The 21,867-nt window shown below is 31.7% G+C and overlaps 1 long non-coding RNA gene across 1 annotated transcript; it reads left to right on the top strand.

Annotated features, from left to right (window-relative positions):
• The first annotated feature begins 13,512 nt into the window (after positions 1-13,512).
• Positions 13,513-21,093, top strand: LOC134704855 (uncharacterized). The gene is made up of 3 exons (XR_010105422.1): positions 13,513-13,617; positions 14,605-14,653; positions 20,969-21,093. It is a non-coding gene; the product is annotated as an uncharacterized LOC134704855 (long non-coding RNA).
• The last annotated feature ends 774 nt before the right edge of the window (positions 21,094-21,867 follow it).

Below are 21,867 nucleotides of genomic sequence, written 5' to 3'. Positions count from 1 at the left end.
CGTGTTGCTCAGTCCTTAGTTTTCTATGTTATGTTTTGTGTACTATTGTCTGTCTGTCTGTCTGTCTGTCTGTCTGTCTGTCTGTCTGTCTGTCTGTCTGTCTGTTTGTTTGTTTGTTTGTTTGTTTGTTTGGTTTTTTTTTTTTTCTTTTTCTTCTTTTTTTGCAATGTCGTCGTCAGTACGTTTTTGACTTACGAGTTTTAGCGTCCCTCTAGTATCTTAGCCTCTCTTTGATTTTAAAGTGATATTTTTGTCATTTGTTTGCAATATCTAATCTAGTAAAGCATTGTTGATTTTTGATAATTGCGTTCTCATTTTAATATTGTATTGTCATGTAATGCAATTCCAAGCGGACACAAAATACTGATGAATAATTCATTTTGTTTTTCATAAATTAAATATGTTTAAACTATGACCACGAAATAGTATTTTAAAACAAAAACTTTATCAGGTGCATACCTACCACTGAGAAACGAAGGAAAATTTAACAATGTAAAATTCAAAAAGGCATAAGCGAAATGGCAGATTTTAGTTTAGCCTCTATTTTCCATGTTTATTTTTATCTGAATGCCGCCGCGCGCTTCAGAACAAATTTTAAAGAAGTATTTAAATTTAAAGAATATAAATTCATTATCATGTTTGTTCATCCCTAGTTTTTGAAATTCGATTGAGATATCTAATGATAACGATTAATATAGCTAAGGTTCATAAAATATCTATAAATTATGTAATTTGGCAAAACAAGGGGAATACAGCTGGTTTGATTTAATTCTCAAAATGTTTTAGAGACATATTATTTAGAGACCTTTATGTGTAGGTAATATTCGATATTCAAGTTCAGTTTCATTATTGGTAGACAAAATTCATTTGAGGAAAACCTGTTCTCAAATAAGAAAACAAAAAATCTTTGAGCTGTATTTGACAAAACGTTTAGAAATTTTGGCCCTCAATGCTCCTCAACTTCGTGCTTTATTAGGCTTTTTTCATATTTTTTTTTTTTGTATTCGAGCATCATTGATGAGTCCTTTTGTAGACCAAACGCGTGTCTGACGCAAATACAAAAGTTTAATCCTGGTATATATGATGAGTTTTTTTACTAACTAAGTCATTGGTTTAAGTACCTGCAATCTATCAATGCATTTTTAACAGAGTTATTTTTGCTACTTTATTTTGAAGAGAATCCTTTATAGTTATACATGATTATTTTTTCATTAAGAAAAAAGTCCAGATCGCACAAAAAACTAACCCAAACATTGTAAGTCGTCAACGATGTCGGTGCAAATAATTAATGAGCCATGGTTTGGTCAAATAATGTATATTTCATTTTCTTTCAAAGTTCATCGAAAAGTTCAAAGACCTAATAGTTTTTTTTATACAAATAATGCAAAATAATCTTACGTTATATGTTCTATGTGAATAAGTTGCGTATCTTTATTTACCTTGATTTGTGTTCGTGCTTTTATATATCTTTTGGTCGCATGAATTTTTACGTAACAGGGCTTATGCATCCTTACTTCTTATTTTTTAACTTCTGGTGTTCTTAGTGCAGATAATAACTAAGGTACACTTCGGACGCAATATGGTTCAATTGTGTTGTTTGCATTTTTTTACCCTTGTATTAATATTTTGTACTTGTTGTATTTTTTATGTTTTAAATTTTATTGATTTAAAACAAAAACCATTTTAACCACAATTTCAACAATCAATCATCATTTTGGAGAATATGTACTTTGCTTTGTATAAGCTTTCAGTAAGTGCGATCACTCTTTTTTCTTTGTGTTTATTGTTTTTACGATAGTTGTTTTGGGCCAATAATCGGTCTATTGAATTAAGCCAACTGCAATTTGTTTTTACAGTTTGTTCTTTAGAGAGGGTTGGGCGCTTACAATCATGTATTATACCGCTGCATTCTGCATGTGTCCGTACCAAATAGGGAACAAGTAATTCAGTGGGTGTTGTTGATGTATTTATGTCATATTTGTTTTTCGTAAATTGTTTCATTTTACCAAATAATATGTATACCCTTTTTATTTTTCCCGAGGAAAGCAACACAAAGGGAACCCGCATTTTCAGTCTTATTTGCCGGGGTATGGGGGGGGGGGGCAATTATAAATGATTAACATCTAACTTTATTATACGATCTATTTTCTTTCCTTCAAATTTTTCAAAAATTACATACCAGAAAAAGTGCTGTGGTCGAAAATTGTCCGTCAGTTTATGGAAAGGTAATATGAAATTTAAAAAAATGAAATGAACTCATACGGTATTCCAAAATTCACCCTACCCTCTATGAACATAGATTAATTAGGTTGACAGTTGTATATACCCATGCAAAACTCGGACTGTTAGTACTTTTGGCTTTAGGTTCGGCAGCCATTAAAAATCTAAATGTATTCTTTGTAACAAACAGTCTTTTGATATCGTTAAACATCTTATAATAGAGTGTCATGTTCTATTAACAAAAAGAAATGTTATGTTCTATAACATTGTGGATGAATTTCCCATTCAAAAGTCAATTGACGTTTTCAATTTAGAAGACGGTAATTTTCTTGAAGAACTATTAGGATCTTTTGATGATACAGTATCAGATCTATATCCTTTAGTTTGGTCTAGAATGATGTTTTACATAGCAACATGTTTACCCCATGTTTAAAACATTTAGGCCGTGTTCACACCAAACGCCGTGTAGAGTAAACATGTTTACAATTAGTTTATTGTAGTGTACACTGGTTTCACATTACATTTGTTCACATCTATACACCTTGTTTAGCTACCTGTACATAAGATTTGTTCCCACTTGTAAACTATATGTCATTTAAATGTTCATTACGTAGAACTGAATTAAAAAATTTTGGAAAATTTTTCTAGCGGTAAGGGAACAACCATTTGACTTCAAAAGGGGGGTGGGGGATGGGAATGGAAATATTCCGATCCCCAATTTGATAAAAAAAAAATGGTCATACAGATGATAGAAAAAAATATTCTGAATCAAGAGTTTCCCCATACATTATATGCGCATCTGGTGCAAGAAAATTGGTACCGTTAATTTTATAATAGTGTTAAATATTGAAAAAAAAGTATTTGATCACCAGCGTCGGAAAAAAAAGGAATAAAAACGTACGCGCGAAAAAAAATCTGACTCAGATAAAATAAAAATAACCCTCCCCCTTTTTTTAAGTTAAGTGGTGGTTACTTTATGAAAGCCATTTTTATAATTTGCAGTAGTTTGAATATACTAGAGATGTCTCGATAACGCATTAGAAAACGTTAGCTGCAACAGCGTGCTTACAGCCGAAAAAAAGGATTGCGTTATTAGGGATCACTACATTTTCATTTTTTCTGTTCGTTTCAAATGGTATTTCTTTTCCAAGAAGTATTTGGTAAAGGAATAGGTTAACGTTTTTTTTTATTTATTTTACGTGTTATTTAACGGAACTGAGATACTAGACAAACATATCATTTACCTCACACTTTTTTTAGTCATGCATTTATGCGTGAATCGTTTTTTGAGTAAAGACCAGTGACGAATATTTCTGTGTACGTCAAGTCGATTCGGGAAGACATTTTCAAATGAATTAGGCAGCAACTATTTACTTCATTTTTTGTGGAGGGGGAGGGGGCGTGAGATATTGATTTTTTTCAGTACAAATTTTGGTGACAAGTCGAAATCATCATTTCAGCAAAAGTATCATAAGTCATAGGTTATTGGGGACAGGAAATGGTTTTTTTTCCCTCCTCCTTTATTTCCAATATTCCCATTTTTTGGTTTTCTATCAATTTCAATATGAACATACATTTAGTATGTTATGAACATTCAAGTAAGGAGCCTGTAATTCAGTGGTTGTTGTTTGTTTATGTGTTACATATTTGTTTTTCGTTCATTTTTTGTACATAAATAAGCCCGCTAGTTTTCTGGTTTGAATTGTTTTACAGTGTCAGTTCAGGGCCTTTTAAAGCTGAGTATGCAGTATGGGCTTTGCTCGTTGTTGAAGGACGTACGGTAACCTATAATTGTTAATATCTGTGTCATATTGGTCTCTGGTGGAGAGTTGTCTCAACATGGCAATCATACCACATCTTCTTTTTTTGTAATCAATGAAATTTGTAAAAGATTTAATGACTGAAGAATTTGAGAAAAGGTATCAAAAGTTCACATGAATATTTTTAGCGCTTATCTGTATATTATGAACATTCATTACTATATAAATATAGTGTATTTACTTTCAATTCTAAGTTTACTAATCGATCCATAGTGGTCATTGATATATTATACAGACCCTCTCTATTTAATAAACTCTGTGACTGCCGTGGATAGTAAACTTGACAAAGATAGCAGATAGAATTCTGAAAATACACTTTATTCTTTATATATGTATGTTCAAAGTATACAAAAAAACGCAAACCGGAAGTTTAATCTGACTTAAAATTGAATTATGTAAAAGATTTAATGACTGAAGAATTTGAGAAAAGGTATCAAAAGTTCACATGAATATTGTTAGCACTTATCTGTATATTATGAACATTCATTACTATATAAATATAGTGTATTCACTTTCAATTATAAGTTTACTAATCGATCCATAGTGGTCATTGATATATTATAAAGACCCTCTCTATTTAATAAACTCTGTGACTGCCGTGGATAGTAAACTTGAAAAAGATAGCAGAAAGAATTCCGAAAATACACTTTATTCTTTATATATGTATGTTCAAAGTATACAGCAAAAAACGCAAACCGGAAGTCTAATCTGACTTAAAATTTCGTCCAATGACGGGACAATATCCGGATGCCTTTTTCTCGTTTTTCTCCAAAAATAAATCAATCTGAATAATTATATGAATGGATGACAAATGGCAGTTTGCACTGTACCTGTAGGACACAGAGGCGTGTTGATCAATTAATTGTGGAAAGAAGAGAAGCGACACCCAAAATGAGGTCTCGTTTAATAGTATAGATAAATTTTACTCAAAAATAGTTTCCTCCTTAAATATATACACGATAAAACTATGTCCTAAATGCCTAGTTTTTTGTACACTTAACCTACACAAGGCCTACATTGACTATCGACTGTGTGTAGGTAAAACATGATTTAAACTACATGTAAACATTGAGTTTTATCAATGGAAACGCAATTGTGTTTAGTTTACGTGTGAGTATGTGAACACGGCCTAAGACATTTATAATTTGAAAACAGGTTTAATTTTCAATTTGGAATAGTCATCGATTGAAAAACATTGTGCTTATTTTTAGTGTACCAGAATCTGTGTACAGTGTGTTTATCTAAATATGTGGTGTTTTTTTTATATATTTTTTTTTCTTTGGCAATTTATGTCAAAATGTATGATATTTTGTTTATTGTGAAAATCATTACTTGTTTTTAAACTTCATTAACATGGAGGAAATAAAGATTCCCTTTTTCGTACATTCGTTCATTCAATCATTCATATCCTATTCATTTTGATGGCACCTTAGAAACATAAACATAATTTGTCGACTAGTATGTAAAATAAAAGGAAATTAAAAAACATAAATGTACCGACCTTAAAAAACATAAATGTACCGACCTTAAAAAACATAAATGTACCGACCTTAAAAAACATGTACTAATTTTGTCGATTATCTAATTCAGATTCATGACATAGACACGAAGAGTTTTTACACGTAAAATGAACCGAATTTTAAAACATGTAAATAGATATGTCGACAAGTCTATATTAAATTAAGCTTCACGACATAGATACGACCAAATTCTCATAATTTTGCATACCGGTAAATTTTATTGACTGAATCATTTATGTGTAAAGCTATCCACTCACAAGTGTTCATGTTTCCAAAAAGCTAAACTTAGGGAAAAAATAGAGATAGGAAGATGTTGTATAAGTGCCAATGAGACAACTCTCCATCCAAATAACAGTTTTAAAAAAGTAAACCATTATAGATCAATGTACGGCCTTCAACATGGAGCCTTGGCTCACACCGAACAACAAGCTATAAAGGGTCCAAACATTACTAGTGTAAAACCATACAAACGGGAAACCAACGGTCTAATCTATATAAAAAAAGAGAAACGAGAAGCACGTATTAATTTCCTGAACAAACGACATCTACACATAATATTAAAATAAACTGTAACATAACTGTACAATGAACCAAGTTCCTGAAACGATCCCCAGGAATAAACCTGTTATGTTACAGTTTATTTTAATATAATGTGTAGATAAGTATGTTTTGATATTTTAATAATAAACATTATTCTTAAATTGTGTTGGGTATAGATAATGAAATATCAATTTGCAGGTTTTGCCGACTTTCAAAACAGCCCTGGCCCTATAGATTCTATTAGCAAAAATGGACGAAAAGGGTATCTAAAAGCGAATACGTAATAAAATACTTGGAAAACTTTCAAACACATGAAAGCCTTGTTGGAATAGAAAAAGACCCAACATAAAATAAATTTACAAGTTACAAACAAAAGGATATAATTAATGCCCCTAATCAACAATAACGTACATATTAGACGACTGACACAAAAATAATCACGGTATATCATAAAACAAATACTGATAAACTAATACATGTAGATGATAGTTCAAATGTAGGATATCTGACTACAATCACATATGAAAGTGTAAACAAAAATCATCGTATCTGACTAGAAAAAAATGTAAGTTAGAATTTTAAATTTATTGATTTATTTGCTTAAAGACATTTGATACTTTGAATTAAACCATATTATGAATAATGTTTGAATACAGAGTAGTTAATTAGATAACTTTAAATTTGTTGATTATATAGAAAGCATCAACCCCATCGAAATATCCCCTTGATATATTTTTTCAAACCTTTTGGCATTTAATGTCCTAGATACTTTTCGACTCAGTTCTTTATTTTGCCTTTTAACTTTATTGATGCGCGTTTGGGGAACATAAATTTAATCCTGGTTTCTAAGATGAGTTTATTTATAATTAAGGATACTACATCCAATTAAGATAGAAAATAAGTAAACGTAGGAGACCAAATGACTCTGAAATTAACAACTTAACTCTGCTTATATCTAATTTTTCAAATTGAAATTGACATTAATGATTGGTTGAGAACAAAACAAATAAGATCATTTCCGCTACCCAATTGTAAAACTTATATGTCTACATAATAACATTTCAGCAGCACCCCAATATGGAGTAAATATCCCCTAGTTTATACGATATTCCAGAGCGTGCATTTATACTATCGTGATATCTACGAAAAAAGGTTTTTGTTTACATAGAAACTATGAGACCAAAACTTTAAAGTGGTGAAGTTGAAGGCATCGCTTCAAAACATTTAACGGACGCCATAATGAGCTGGTTGTCCTTTATGGCAGATTTGTTCATAAATGACAACGGATATATTCCGTTTATATATATAATTGTCGAAATAACAATGTCGTTTTTGTCCTTTAAAAGAAGGGCCAAAGATACCAATAGGACAGTCAGTCAAACTCAAAGGGATCAACTGAATTAGGCCGTGTTCACATTGACATAAACTCGGTGTTGTGTAAATGTAACTCACACGTACACTAAACAAAATTATGTTCGCATTGATAAAACTTAATGTTTACATGTAGTGTAAATCATGTTTTGTCTACATGCAGTCGATACTCGATGTAGGCCTTGTGTAGATTAAGTGTACACAAAACTAGGTATTTAAAACGTTAGTTTCACCGAACATTTAAATGACATATAGTTTACAAGTGTGAACAAATCTCATGTCCAGGTAGCTAAACAAGGTGTATAAATGTGAACAAATTTAATGTGAAACTAGTTTACATTACATTAAACCAAATGTAAACATGTTTACCGTACACGGCGTTTGGTGTGAACACGGCCTTAGACTTATTAGCGAATGTGTACTAACAGATGCAATAGGATGTGTGCCATTTATTAAGCAGGATATTCATCCCATTCTTGAGCATCTGAACCACTATAGCGTAATAAAAGGCAGAATACGTAGTCAAAACTATGATTACTTCAAAAAAATGTTACGTGCTATCATATTTATTTCAATATTTTAACGAAACAGATGCAAAATTGTTTTTTTTTCTTCCATGACAAAGGGTTAAAAATTTTATTTTAAAATACTCTATTTGTGTTTTCCCGTCTGAAATAACATGGTTGCCGTGTCATAGAGGACTTTTCAAGTGTAAAAAAAGGAAAATTTCATAATTGGCTGTGTTTATAATTAGTCATTAGCAATAACATTGAATACACTTTCAATGTCTTACGTTGAAACACTTATTAGAATAGCGCTGCGATATGATGAACAGTCTCATATTTCGTTTATCTGTTTTGTAGGAATGATAACAGTACAACAGTCAGTACTGACACTGTAGTTAACCCTCTGGATTATGGGGCCTATGGATTGGCGGTAATTATTTTCTAAAATGACTTGATTAGTGATTTTTGTTTGGAATTTTATCAGAGTTCAGTATTTTTGAGAGTTTTCTTTTTTCATCTAGTCAATTCAAATATGTGCTTACAAATATACCTTCATGTGCTACTTTAAGAGATAAATGGGATCGACATTTACTAAAAAAACCTCTCCCTTTATTGTGTTTCTCTGTATGAAACAACCTTATATTAAAGAAATCACGATATATGACACCTATTATTAAATATGACTAGACGGATAATGCATTATGATTAAAATATACTTCTCTCGTAAGCAATTTATGGCATTTGATGTAATGCTGAAAAAATAAATATCCTAATCGAAAATAGATGGGAACGATTTTATTTATGATTAAACTACATTGCAATTTCCATTTAAGGAATGTCTTTAATATTTTTTCTGTCTATGAAGAAATAACATAAAAAAAATTGGTGCACACTGAATAACGCGCGTAGCGGGTTATTTGACAGCGTGCACCACATTTTTTATGTTATTTTGACAAGACAAAAAAACATTAGAATCTGTCTTATAATTTAATTCTAAATTCCATCTTAAACCGCAGAAAACCATGAAAAAAACGTTGATGACGTCACGGTCACATGACTAAAGAAATAATGCGAATTTTGTTTACTTGAATCAAGACAATTAAAGGCAAAATCTGGTTTTAAATTTGTATTTAATTTTAGGCAGGCTTTGTACTAATTCTCTGCTGTTGCAATTTTGATGGTAAACATTGGCGACCAAAGTTTGTCATGTATGTAACCTTTAATATTATGCCTTATTAATGTTATTTGTATTCAAGGACTTTATTCGTTATAATTTACAAACAGTATATAAGAATTAACAGAAAATAAACTCATTTCAGATGACTGTTGATGCGTATCAACTGGTATATTTTGCCTAAAGCTGATGACAATTAAAAAGCTTCTACAGAAAATGGGAGGGGGAGTCAATACACACCCAGAACTATAAAGACAAGTTTAGATATGATTCTTGTTGTACACTACGCACAACAGGCTTGTAAATTACTTAAAACAAACATCGACAATTTTCCTTATCGTCCCCCGTTTTGGCCATGTTCGAAAAGCAATGTTAACTCCTAATTTATATCGACAGAATAACGTCAATAGTACTGTACATGCTGATTTATCCGTATTAGGGTTTGTTTGCTCTTATCATTTGATAAAAGAATAATATATATAGAATAACCATACATTGTCTCGAAATATCAATGTTATTTGTATCAGGCTTAGAAACAGGTAGCACTTTTTTATGACGTTAACAATGGTTTTCCGTAGAGTTTTATTTATGACGTCGATAAAACATACAGGTTCGCGGCAATTTTACGTTGTCCGCTCACAATTAAAGAATGACAGTTTTTACCCTAAATACTTCATTTTGAACAGTTATAAGAGTTGCAGTATATAAAGAATAGCCATACATTGTCTCGAAATATCAATCTGTTATTTGTACTCGGCTCGGAACAGGTAGAAATGCAACACACAGCCTAGCTTTCTACCTGTTTCTAAGCCTTGTGCAAATAACATTGATATTTCGAGAAAATGTATGGTTATTCTATATATATACACTGTAAAAAAAATTTAAGGCAGGGGTAATCCGTAATATATGTTATTCAGGTAGTAGTATCCAATAGGGATACTGTTACGTTCCCGGCTTAGAGTTTATACTTCCTTAGCTGATGGAAAGGGGATATAAACCCAAAGCCGGGAATCCACATTATATACCCTGTCCGAGATCTGAATGACATATTTGTAACGGTTTACCCCTGTCTTAATGTTTTCTATAGTGTATATTTTTGTTTGCATATCAATGGCATATTTATATATAAACTAGGGTTGTGTTGGAGCTGACTATTTAGTTTTTACCATTTGTTGTTGTTACCTTAGATCTTTAAAAAATATAATCGATTGATAGACACTTAGATAAGCAATATTAAGAATGTGAGGGTTTTGTGTCTGATGAGTTAAATCTAATGACATAATCATTTGCAATAATTTTCAGACCTGTAGATTTACTCGTCGATGACACTTTTGTTTATATATATGCGGCAGCATTTGGATGCACATCATTTGCAGTATTACAGCTCATTTTAGATCCCGAGGGGTTGAAATCAGTTCCAAGTGATATATTGCCATGGATTAGAGGTAATAAACTGATAACCCATTTCACTGCTGTGACCATTTTTAAATTGCATATCATATCTTATTGCACTGTATTTTTTATTGTTTGTTCTCATTTAAGGAATAATGCTTGCCTTATGAGGCATCGAATTAATGCAGGTCTTCTTCATGAATAAATGCTAGAAGCATATAGAAACTTCTGATAATTAAAATAAGAACTACTAGACATTACATAAACAAATCAGAGAAAACAACTCAGACCTCTGGATTATCTTGAATATTCCAATCTTGGTAATGCAAATAGTAAATATTCATGGTATCTAATATAAGAATGATGAAACTGACAGGATAACTCTCATGTCGTCAATTGACAATTAGGGTGGGTTGAGAATCAAACCTGGAGATTAGAGGTATATTTAGCTTTCCGATAGTATTTTTTCTATTTCAATACATTGCATTTCCTATCATGAGCAAGCAGCAATCATATTCCAGCATGATCTTCAAATTAAACCGATATTCCAGAGTATATTTTAAATCTTGATTTCCTTGATAAAAGCTATGAAACGAAAAGTTCCAAACGGTGAAGTTGAATTAATCCGCTCGACAAGTTGGTTCACCGTAACTGATTATTAGTTTTATAGATGATGATGGGTATGTTCAATTGTCATAACGACAAACCCATCCTCTTTTCCCTGAACGTATACTACCGACCGAATCTAAAATTACATCAGCAGCACGACGGCTGCTTCATGCTAATATGACTTTCTTTCCCTTTCGGGGAACCTGAGACGATCCTAGGCTTTTGGTATTCATACCATATAAGCTTGATTTGGCTTTCACTTCATCTTCAGTAGAATATTTTCTCACAATATTGCACAATATGCTTGTTAATAACAAATTTCTGATTAAGAAGTAAAATCACAAAAATACTGAACTCAGGAAAATTCAAAACGGAAAGTCCCTAATCAAATGGCAAAATCAAATGATAAATAAAGGCACCAGTAGTATACCGCTGTTTAAAACTCGTAAATCTAATGACAAAAAACAAAATTGGGTAACAAACTAAAACTGAGGGAAAAGTATTAAATATAAGAGGAGAACAACGACACAATACGAAAATGTATCACACAGAAACGGACTAAGCATTAGACAAAATCCGATGACAATAACAAATATAACATGGAAACCAAATACATGAATTTGGAATAGAAAAGTACCGTGACACGTCTTATAGTAATGTGAATTCACACTCAAATGTAAGAGAGAAAAAAAAACGACACAACGGAAACACAACGTTAAAATGTTACACACACAGAAACGAACTATGATATAACAATGGCCATTTTCCTGACTTGGTACAGGACATTTTTAAAGATGGTGGGTTGAACTTGATTTTGTGCCATGCCAAACCTCGCACTTTAATGGAAATATTAAATGTAACATTGAAAAAACAACATAATATTACAGGACTGCAATACAAATAAATAGGAGAACTAATTAGACAAAGAAACACATGATTAATAGATAACAAAAAGCATCAGGATTAAAATTCAATACGCCAAAAACGTGCCTCGTCCACACAAGACTCACCAGTGACGTCCAGATATAAGGATCATAAGTGAAAAAAAGTACAAAGTTGTACAGCACTGAAGCTAAAAAGTTGAAAAAGGTTGTAACAAAAACGGCTGTTGTTTATGCTTGGGATAAGAACATCCTTATTATTTTAAACAATTTATGCTATTACAAACAGCAAATTTTATCAAATGAATATAAAAGATATACATAATCAAACTGAAGTATTTACTAATTACAGAAAACAAAACCCGAATACATAATACAAAGACCAACACAGAACAATAGACACACCCGACTTAGTCCAGGCCTCAACGCAAACAATCACAAAAAAATTACGTCACATTTGAAAACATATCAAACGAATGGACAAAACTGTCATATTCCTCACTTGGTACAGGCATTTTCAAATGCAAAAAAAATGGTAGATTGAACCAGATTTTGTATCACTAAACCTCTCCCCTGTATGACATTCAAATTAAATGTCTTTATATTTACAACGATACGTTAACAAAACAGCCATAATTAGTAAAATGGTGAAAATATAGGTACAGCAGTTATCACTGCGTCACAATCTCAAAACATACAAATATTTTACAAAAAAGCACATAAAGCATCTATCAAATTTAAAAACCACATGTATTACTTCGCGTGTTTAAACGTCATAGAATATAAACGTAACATAGGAAAAATATAAATAAAATAATTTTTTCGTTCAAAGTATTTCCAAAAAGTTATAATTTCACATGGGAAACGGTGACATACAGGATTAAAAATCAAAGGGTGTGAGAACTTATTTCAGACCGACATTTAAAATTATCTAGAAGTTTTTAAGAATTTTTAAGAATCCAAATCTAGTTAATACCATAACGCGAGTCAAAAAAAATTATCGTTTCAAGCATTTTCAACTTTATAATAAAACAATAACATAATGACATATAATAGACCAATAACACATTGATGAGATCTTTAAACGTTCAGAGTCACGTTATTTGAACAAAAGAAAAGTCGCACATACAAAACACACCTGCAAAAATGATAGATAATACAAACACATCGACGGGATGTATAAGTACCGAGCCACGTCAAATGGATATCACAGAAAACAGACCAAACAGTAAAAGTAGTATTATTAAAATAGAACAAAGACAAATGAAAGAAAAATATAACACGGTGTTAAGATCATAAACAACGTCAGTACGCAAAATCTATACATGAAGACCATCATGACTACACCTTATCGCTAATTACTCCAATCCGGGGAAAACAGTCATTTATGCAACTAGGTAGAACTCTGATGGCATTTATATATATAACGTGTTTTCAAATATATATTTATTTATTTATTCTAGTTCCGCTATGGTTATTGTTTGCAATTGTGGCATCATTTAAATTTTACCCAATATTTGCTGCTATAAGACATTCTACACCAATAATCGGTCCTGTTGTTGGATTTTTACATTGTGGATACCTGTAAGTGTAAATGCTTGCTTTTCATTACTCTACTTAAGCTAAAAAATAAATATTTCGATGAGCTTTCTTTTTCTACTTATTTTCTGGTATAAACATATGTACTCTGAGCAAAGTTATTCCACATTTTCCTCCGTAGAAACACACAGCACATTCTGCAATCCTAAAACAGCACACGAGTTACTTCTTAAATTATTGTTTAACGATATTAGAAATAGAATCAAGAACACATTAAGGCTGCATTCATTCATCAATGGAAAGTGTGTGTTTCTATTTGAATTGTTTCGTCCTTAACTTCTTTGACGAATGTGTATTTTTGAAAGAAAAGAATTTTGTAAGGTTAAGGTAGATATTCATTAAAATTAGACACACTCATCTTAAATTCATTGTTCAGACTTTGTTAAACTTATTGGAATTTTAAATATCAATTATATGCTTTTCTTTTAAATCTATGACTAAATGCAATGCAATTAAAACAGTTTCATTAACCTCAATTGATACATATGTACATATGTTTATATGACACAACATATAAATACGGTTATTTTAATATTCGCTTTTTTTTTAAGAAACCTAGTTGGTCTAGTAGTTGCAGCGGTTTAACTTATAAACTTAGAAAAGCTAACGGGTATCAGGGCACGATGAAAGAGTGGCGAAAGATACCAGTGGGACATTCAAACTCATAGATCGAAAATAAACTGACAACGCCATGGCTTAAATAAAAACGACAAAACAGACAAATAAAAGTACTCAAGATACAACATAGAAAACTAGAGACTAAGCAACAAGAACCCCACTAAAATATTGTGGTGCTCAAGTGCTCCAGAATAGTAAGCGATCTATATGAACTTTAAGAAACGCGTATAGCACAGATTGAAATACGCCCAATTCAACAAAATGACTTATCACCAATCATTGCTCATCAGTTATACGACTGGTGAGACGTTCATAGAATATACATTTGATGTGCACTGGTTTATTTATTTTCAGGATGTCAGAAACTCTCTTTGAGTTAATTCAAAGTAAAAAAGACGAAGATGTAAGTGTTTCTATTTGTTGTGGCTTTTGAGTATCTTAAATCGTGACGTCGACTTTCGAACAATTTTATACGGGTATATCTCAATCCCTTCAATGGGAATAATACAAAGACGGATCTTCAGAAAATTCTATAATAGTTCTTTTTACAAACTTTTGTTAGCCTCGTGACTTTGAGGGAGTTTTGTAATAATTTAAATTAATTAAAGATATCTTACTTACAAATAATTACATTAGATGTATGTTTCATTATAATTGTGTTTTCCAACGTTTCGTTTAGTATAGCGGGAAAATATTGTATTGACGGGTACGGGTCGTATAAATATTTAATTGGGTCGCACATAGTGACCAATGGGTACACTTTCTGGTAGTAAAGCATAGGGTCACTTTCTAGCTGTCGTGCAACGAGTGAACACTCAAATTTAATTTTTGATGTACAGGTATATATATCCGTTGATATTTTTATTGCATTCAATGTGCCAGTACGCACATGTTAATGTGTAGGTTAGAGCACCTGGCGCGATTGCTCACTTGGCATCCACTGACATAGGTTTCTAGAGAATTTAGGTCGATTATATCGTTTTATCTCTAGTTGTTCCTGGCCGGCCCTGACTGTCTATGAAGGGGTGCATTTATTCCGAAGTTTTGGTTTGGTGTATTTAAGATAAAACGTACATTGGAATTGTATGATGTTTGAATATGCATTGTAATTGCAATAATGATGATAATAATATTTGTAAATATTTATAATACAATATGGCGTCCTTCGAGCATGACGGGCTGTCGGCAAACTAAGACTATGTTTGAGTTGTTTATATTTGCCACGAGTATGTAGTTAATACTACTTTGTTCTGACTGGCTAGGTGCACAACACGTGTTATTCCTCAAGCAATTGCATAACTCAATAAAACTTATCATTCACGATAACATGTGGTCCCACAATAACGTGCACAGGTGATCTAAATAAAAAAAATATAACCTTCGTGTTTTAATTATCAAAGTTAAGTTATGTAATTATAAGTATTGAATGCTTCTTTTTTGTAACTTCATAGGGTTGTAAAAGCGTTGTAGTATTACGAATTCTCTAGTTTGATCCATTCTGTGTCATTATGCCCCATTTATGAGCATTATGTTTTCTGGTCTGTTCGTCCGTCCGTTCGTCCCGCTTCAGGTTAAAGTTTTTTTGTTGAGGTAGTTTTAATGAAGTTAACGTCCAATCAACTTGAAACTTAGTACACATGTTCCCTATGATATGATCTTTCAAATTGTTATGTCATATTAGAGATTTCCCCACATTTTCACGGTCCACTGAATTTAGAAAATGATAGGGCGGATGGGGCATCTGTGTACTCAAGGACAAATTCTTGTTTTTAAATATTTTGCCAGTTTTTATATTGTTATACATGTTACAAACAAGCAATTTTGCCTCCTGAAAATTTGCTTTGATAGTTTAATCCGTCGCATATTTGTTATAACCTCCATCAAGATTTTTTTTTTATATATTTTTTAATTTGTTTTGTCTATTGATATATAGTTGAACTGAAACACTAAAAATATCAAACAGTTAACCGGTTTAAGATCAATTTGGTATTATTTATATAATGCATTATTCAAAATAATTCATAACATTTAAAACAGTGAATGTTCGCGGAAAAAAACAATATTTCAAATGGTATGGTATATTCTTAGTGGTGATAATTCAACAATTGTCGGAAGCTAGTGGTATAATATAAACAAGTATAATAGAAGCCGCTTAACATTTTCTTACACGCAATGTTCTTGAATTCAATGTACTTTTACAAAAAGGTAAATCTTCCGAATCATATGTGAACACACACGGTTTTGGTGGGAAATTTGTTGCTTAAACATCTATGCAGCGTTATTTAAAAGTATTAATCTTTTCATTTTTTAGTTTTTGGCATGACGTTGTCATTTTTCCTCAGACATATGATATTTGTAATGTCCCTTTTGAATCTTTTCTCTTTTTGAATACACACGGTTCATATCAGCACGGTGTATAAATACTTTTTCCACTGAAAAGAAATGACATGCTTAATAGAAAGATAAGAGTTTAATAAGCACATGTATAATTTCTTATCTTTTTTTTCTAACGGGTAAACAAGAAACTTTTATTATGGAAAGATTATTAATATTAAAGACATTCACCGAATACAGACTTCACTCAATTCATGTCTCAACATTTATTACTTCAAAATACATTATTCTCGAAAGAATAAAAAAATTGTTCTGGCGATAATCGTGCAATTTAAAAGAGAGAGAAAAAAAACAGAAATACGTCTTCCATCTTAAAACTGAGTTACGGCCATCAATAAAGACAACAGTAGTGAGTGTACCGCTGTTCAAATTTTGTAAATTCATGGACAAAAAACAAAATCGGGGTAACAAACTAAAACTGAGGATAACGCATTAAATATACGAGAACAACGACACAACATAAAAATGTAACACACACAGAAACGGACTAACCATTAGAAAAAATCCGATGAGAATAACAAATATTACATCAAAACCAAATACACGAATTTGGGATAGAAAAGAACCGTGACACGTCTTATAATAATGTAAATTCACACTCAAACACAAGAGTAAACAAACGAAAAATGACACAGCGGAAAGACACCTTTAAAATGTAACACACACAGGAACGAACTATAATACAACAAAGGCCATATTCCTGACTTGGTACAAGACATTTTTAAAGAAAAAATGGTGGGTTGAACCTGGTTTTGTTGCATGCCAAACCTCGCGCTTTAATGACAATGTTAAATATAACATTAAAATGACAACATACTATTACAGGACTACAATACAAATAAATAGGAGAACATAACAGACAAAGAAACACACGAACAATAGCTAACATAAGGCATCAGGTTTAAAATTCAATACGCCAGAAACGCGCCGTCCACACAAGACTTACCAGTGACGCCCAGATATAAAAGTTCGAAAGGCAAAACAAGTACAAAGTTGTACAGCACTCATGAGGATCAACAGTTCAAAAAGGTTGTGCCAAATACGGCTAGGGTTTTCGGCTTGGGATAAGAACATCCTTTTTATTTAGAACAATTTATGCTATTGCAAACAGTAAATTTTATCAAATTAATATAAAAGATATACATAATAAAGCTGAAGTATGACCAAATTACAGAAAACAGAACCCGGATACATACATAAACCAACACAAAAAAATAGACACATCCGACTTAGTCAAGATGTCACAAACGAGGTGAAAGGCACAATAACTACGTCACATTTAAAATTCTGAAACAACACAAAAATGACTTCACATTAAAATGACTAAAACTATATCTAAAAAAAAAATTGATTTAAAATTATATTTGAACCAAATACTGATTTTACATTTAATAACAATGCACATTGCAATACTTATTAATAACAAACTAAGGTAGCAAATAACTATATTATATAGCTATGTCCGGTTTGTGTTCAATCAAACTTCAAACGTAAAACGTAAAACATCGAACAGATGACGTTGAACAAAATCAAATCTAATAAATGAAGGCAGTGATTAATTTTCTTTAAAATAACACATGAATATAATAAAAAAGACGTCAACCCATTTGACAAAATCCGATGAGAATTACAAATATAACATCAAACTAAATACATGAATTTGGGATATATAAGAACCGTTACACGTCTTATTGTAATGCGAATTCACACTCAGCAAAACAGTCACAATCGAGAATAAGTCACGTTCGGTAATGAAAAGATTAGACGAGGGAATGACAAATTACGATCTACCATGTGGTAAAAATGTCCTTAGCTAGTTTGGTCAAAGACACATCGTATAGATCAAATATATGATCCATAAAACACTAAAATATTCAAGGATTGTTTTCACTGTATTGAAATTTATATAGCACACAACCACAAGCAGGGAGTTTCAGTATTTGCCTACCCGTCACAGCTAAACCAAAGGGCCAAGTGAGCTTTTCTCATCACTTTGCGTCCGTCGTCCGTCGTCGTTTGTCGTTAGCTTTTACAAAAATCTTCTCCTCTGAAACTACAGGGACAAATTAAACTAAACTTGGACACAATCATCATTGGGTATCTAGTTTTAAAAATGTGTCCGGTGATCCCGCCAACCAACCAAGATGGCCTCAATGGCTAAAAATAGAACATAGGGGTAAAATGCCGTTTTTGGCTTATTACTCAAAAAGTAAAGCATTTCGATACCTTTGGTACCTTTGATATCTGGTACTTTTGATAATTATTTAGAGCAAACCTGACATGGGACAAAATTGTTTATCAGGTCAAGATCTATCTGCCCTGAAATATTCAGATGAATAGAAAAACCCGTTGTTTGGTTGCTGTCCCTAAATTGGTAATTTTACGGAAATTTGGGTTATTATCTTGAATATTATTATAGATAGAGATAAACTGTAAACAGCAATAATGTTCAGCAAAGTAAGATTTACAAATAGGTCAACATGACCAAAATGGTCAATTGACCCCCTAAGGAGTTATTGTCCTGTTTAGTCAATTTTTAACAATTTTCATAAAATTTGTAAATCTCTTCTAACATTTTCCACTGAAACTACTGGGTCAAGTTCATTGTAGATATAGATAATTGTAAATTGCAAGAATGTTCAGTAAAGTAAGATGTACAAACACATCACCATCACCAAAACACAATTTTTATCATGAATCCATCTGCTTCCTTTCTTAAATACTCACATATACTTAGGTGAGCGACACATGCTCTTTAGAGCCTCTAGTTATATGTGTTATCTCCTTTTTTATAACACAATCAATATCAAAATAGTAAAGCTAGGTTCCTCCTATCATTTTCTACAGAAAACCCATCTACCAATTTAGAGATTGTGAGTTAATTTACACTCGTTCCGTTTGTTGAAAATGATTGAAATATCAGTGTATATGCACTTCCCCTTTTTGAATATAAATTGGCGTTAGATTTTTTGCGTTATAATTTTTATTTTAACCTCAAAATTAAAAATAATGTTGGTCCCCTAGCTGACTTGGAGAAAGTAGGTAACCCCTAAGAGCAATAATTTTTCTGCTGAAACAACGAAACGATTGGAAAGCTTATACACCACTTGGTCGATGCCACTGCTGGTGGACGTTTCGTCCCCGAGGGTATCACCAGCCCAGTAGTCAATTTAGTTGTTGACATGATTATCAATAATGTGGCCATTTTTATAAATTTTCTGTTTACAAAACTCTGAATTTTTCGAAAAACTAAGGATTTTCTTATCCCAAGCATAGATTACCGTAGCCGTATTTGGCACAACTTCTTGGAATTTTGAATCGTCAATGCTCCTCAACTTTCTATTTGTTTGGCTTTATGAATATTTTGATATGAGCGTCACTTATGAGTCTTTTGTAGACGAAACGTGCGTCAGGCGTACTAAATCATAATCCTGGTACCTATATATTATACAGTTGTAGATATATAAGTGAAAGTATCAGTCTTTATATTTGAGAAAACAAAATATCAATCAAAACCTTCAGAGACACTGACACGACAACAAGTACAGGGTTGGACATAGTGTTGCAAATCAGCATGATGCGTTATGGCTGTCAAAAAACAAAACCGTCAACTTATTCAAAGTGATCGCTTATTTTAGATATACCTGTCCAGAATTTGTTTGTTAATCCCTTCTGCCTACTTTCATTTCATTTCTAGCTGTGGGTTTTTTTAGGGTTTTTTACGAGTCTTCTGAAAACAGTATACTAAAAGAATTATCAAAACAAAAACGAAATTCAAGATTTACTTCAAGTCTTGGTTCAAAAATAGTACGAAAGATCGGTATGACATCTCTCATTACAAAGTAAACATATTTGAGTTCAAGTAAATTTTTTAAAGTTCTGAGTTCAGAAAGAAAACATAATTTTAGTCGTTTTATGCAAACGAATCTTCAAGTTTAAGTGATGATATATCTTATATATTTGAACAGATACTCCTCAAAGTGTTAATAAAGTGTCATAACAGAGCTATATTAATCTTTCTAGAAATAAGAAAAATGATTTACTTGTACATGTTGGAAAAAAGGTAAATAAAAACTTTTTTTCAAGTGTCAATTGTCATCAATTCCAAAAATGTTGTCGTTAAATATGAGTAAACAGTTAATTGATCTAATTAATATGAATTCAGCTAGAGTAATGCAATGAACCATTATAATTCAGATCAGATCAAACATAATTTCAGCTTTTTTTTGCGAAGTCTCGTCCTATTGTATAAGAAACTTTTCTTTCTTTCTAATATATATGCAATTTGTTATTAGAATGTTTTGTCTTTTTTTCATATTTTTAGAATGAAAATGAACAGATCGAAATAAAAGTCACAGCATACTTAATACTTATTAATGTTCCGATACTGGTATGCTTTACCATTCTTATAAGTTATTTCTTGTATAAAGGAACTATGGATACTGTCAATGTTATCAGAGGAGTACCGTATAAAACAAAATTAAATGTAAGTATAGTATATCAAAATTCTACTAATCAATATCTTCATGAAAGAGGGACGAAAGATACTAGAGGGACAGTCAAACTCATGAATCGAAAATAAACTGACAACGCCATGACTTAATATGAAAAAGACAAATAGACAAACAACATGACACAACATAGAAAACTAAAAATAAGCAACACGAACCCCACCAAAAAATAGGGGTGATATCAAGTGCTCCGGAAGAGTAACCAGATCTTGCTCCACATGTTGCACCCGTAACTTCTGTATTTTTTTTTAAAAAAATTTCATAAAAATGTAGGAAAGTAAGGCACTTGCGATATTTTTTGTTGTTGTAAAATTGTCACTCTTAGTAAAAACAAATTGACACCACTGATATGTTATATGTGTCCTTACTGCACTTTGGTGATATGATTATATCCTCTTTGATAATCATCAATAAAATTAACATAGGTTTTAAAGGAATGGATTACTTTTGTTTCAGTTTAATCTTATACATCTTCATTCGTTGATATTAAACCACTTCTTTCTGTCCTTTATTGGGAAATTAAGCAATATTTACAGTTAGCAGAGTAATTATTAAATTTGATTAAGCTGTATGATTTTTTTCTCTGTGTTGAAGCCTTTCCGTTAAAGAAGAAATACCCAAGATTACTAATCCATTTAACAGTCAAAATTTTGCTTCCAGCATCAGCACGTCTTTGCAATAGAACAGATAATATGACATATAGACAGTTGAT

Source organism: Mytilus trossulus, chromosome 2, assembly GCF_036588685.1.
Source record: "Mytilus trossulus isolate FHL-02 chromosome 2, PNRI_Mtr1.1.1.hap1, whole genome shotgun sequence".
In the NCBI taxonomy this organism is placed as follows: Eukaryota; Metazoa; Mollusca; class Bivalvia; order Mytilida; family Mytilidae; genus Mytilus; species Mytilus trossulus.
Note: the sequence above shows the minus strand (reverse complement) of the source record. Positions and strands in the feature narration are given on the sequence as shown.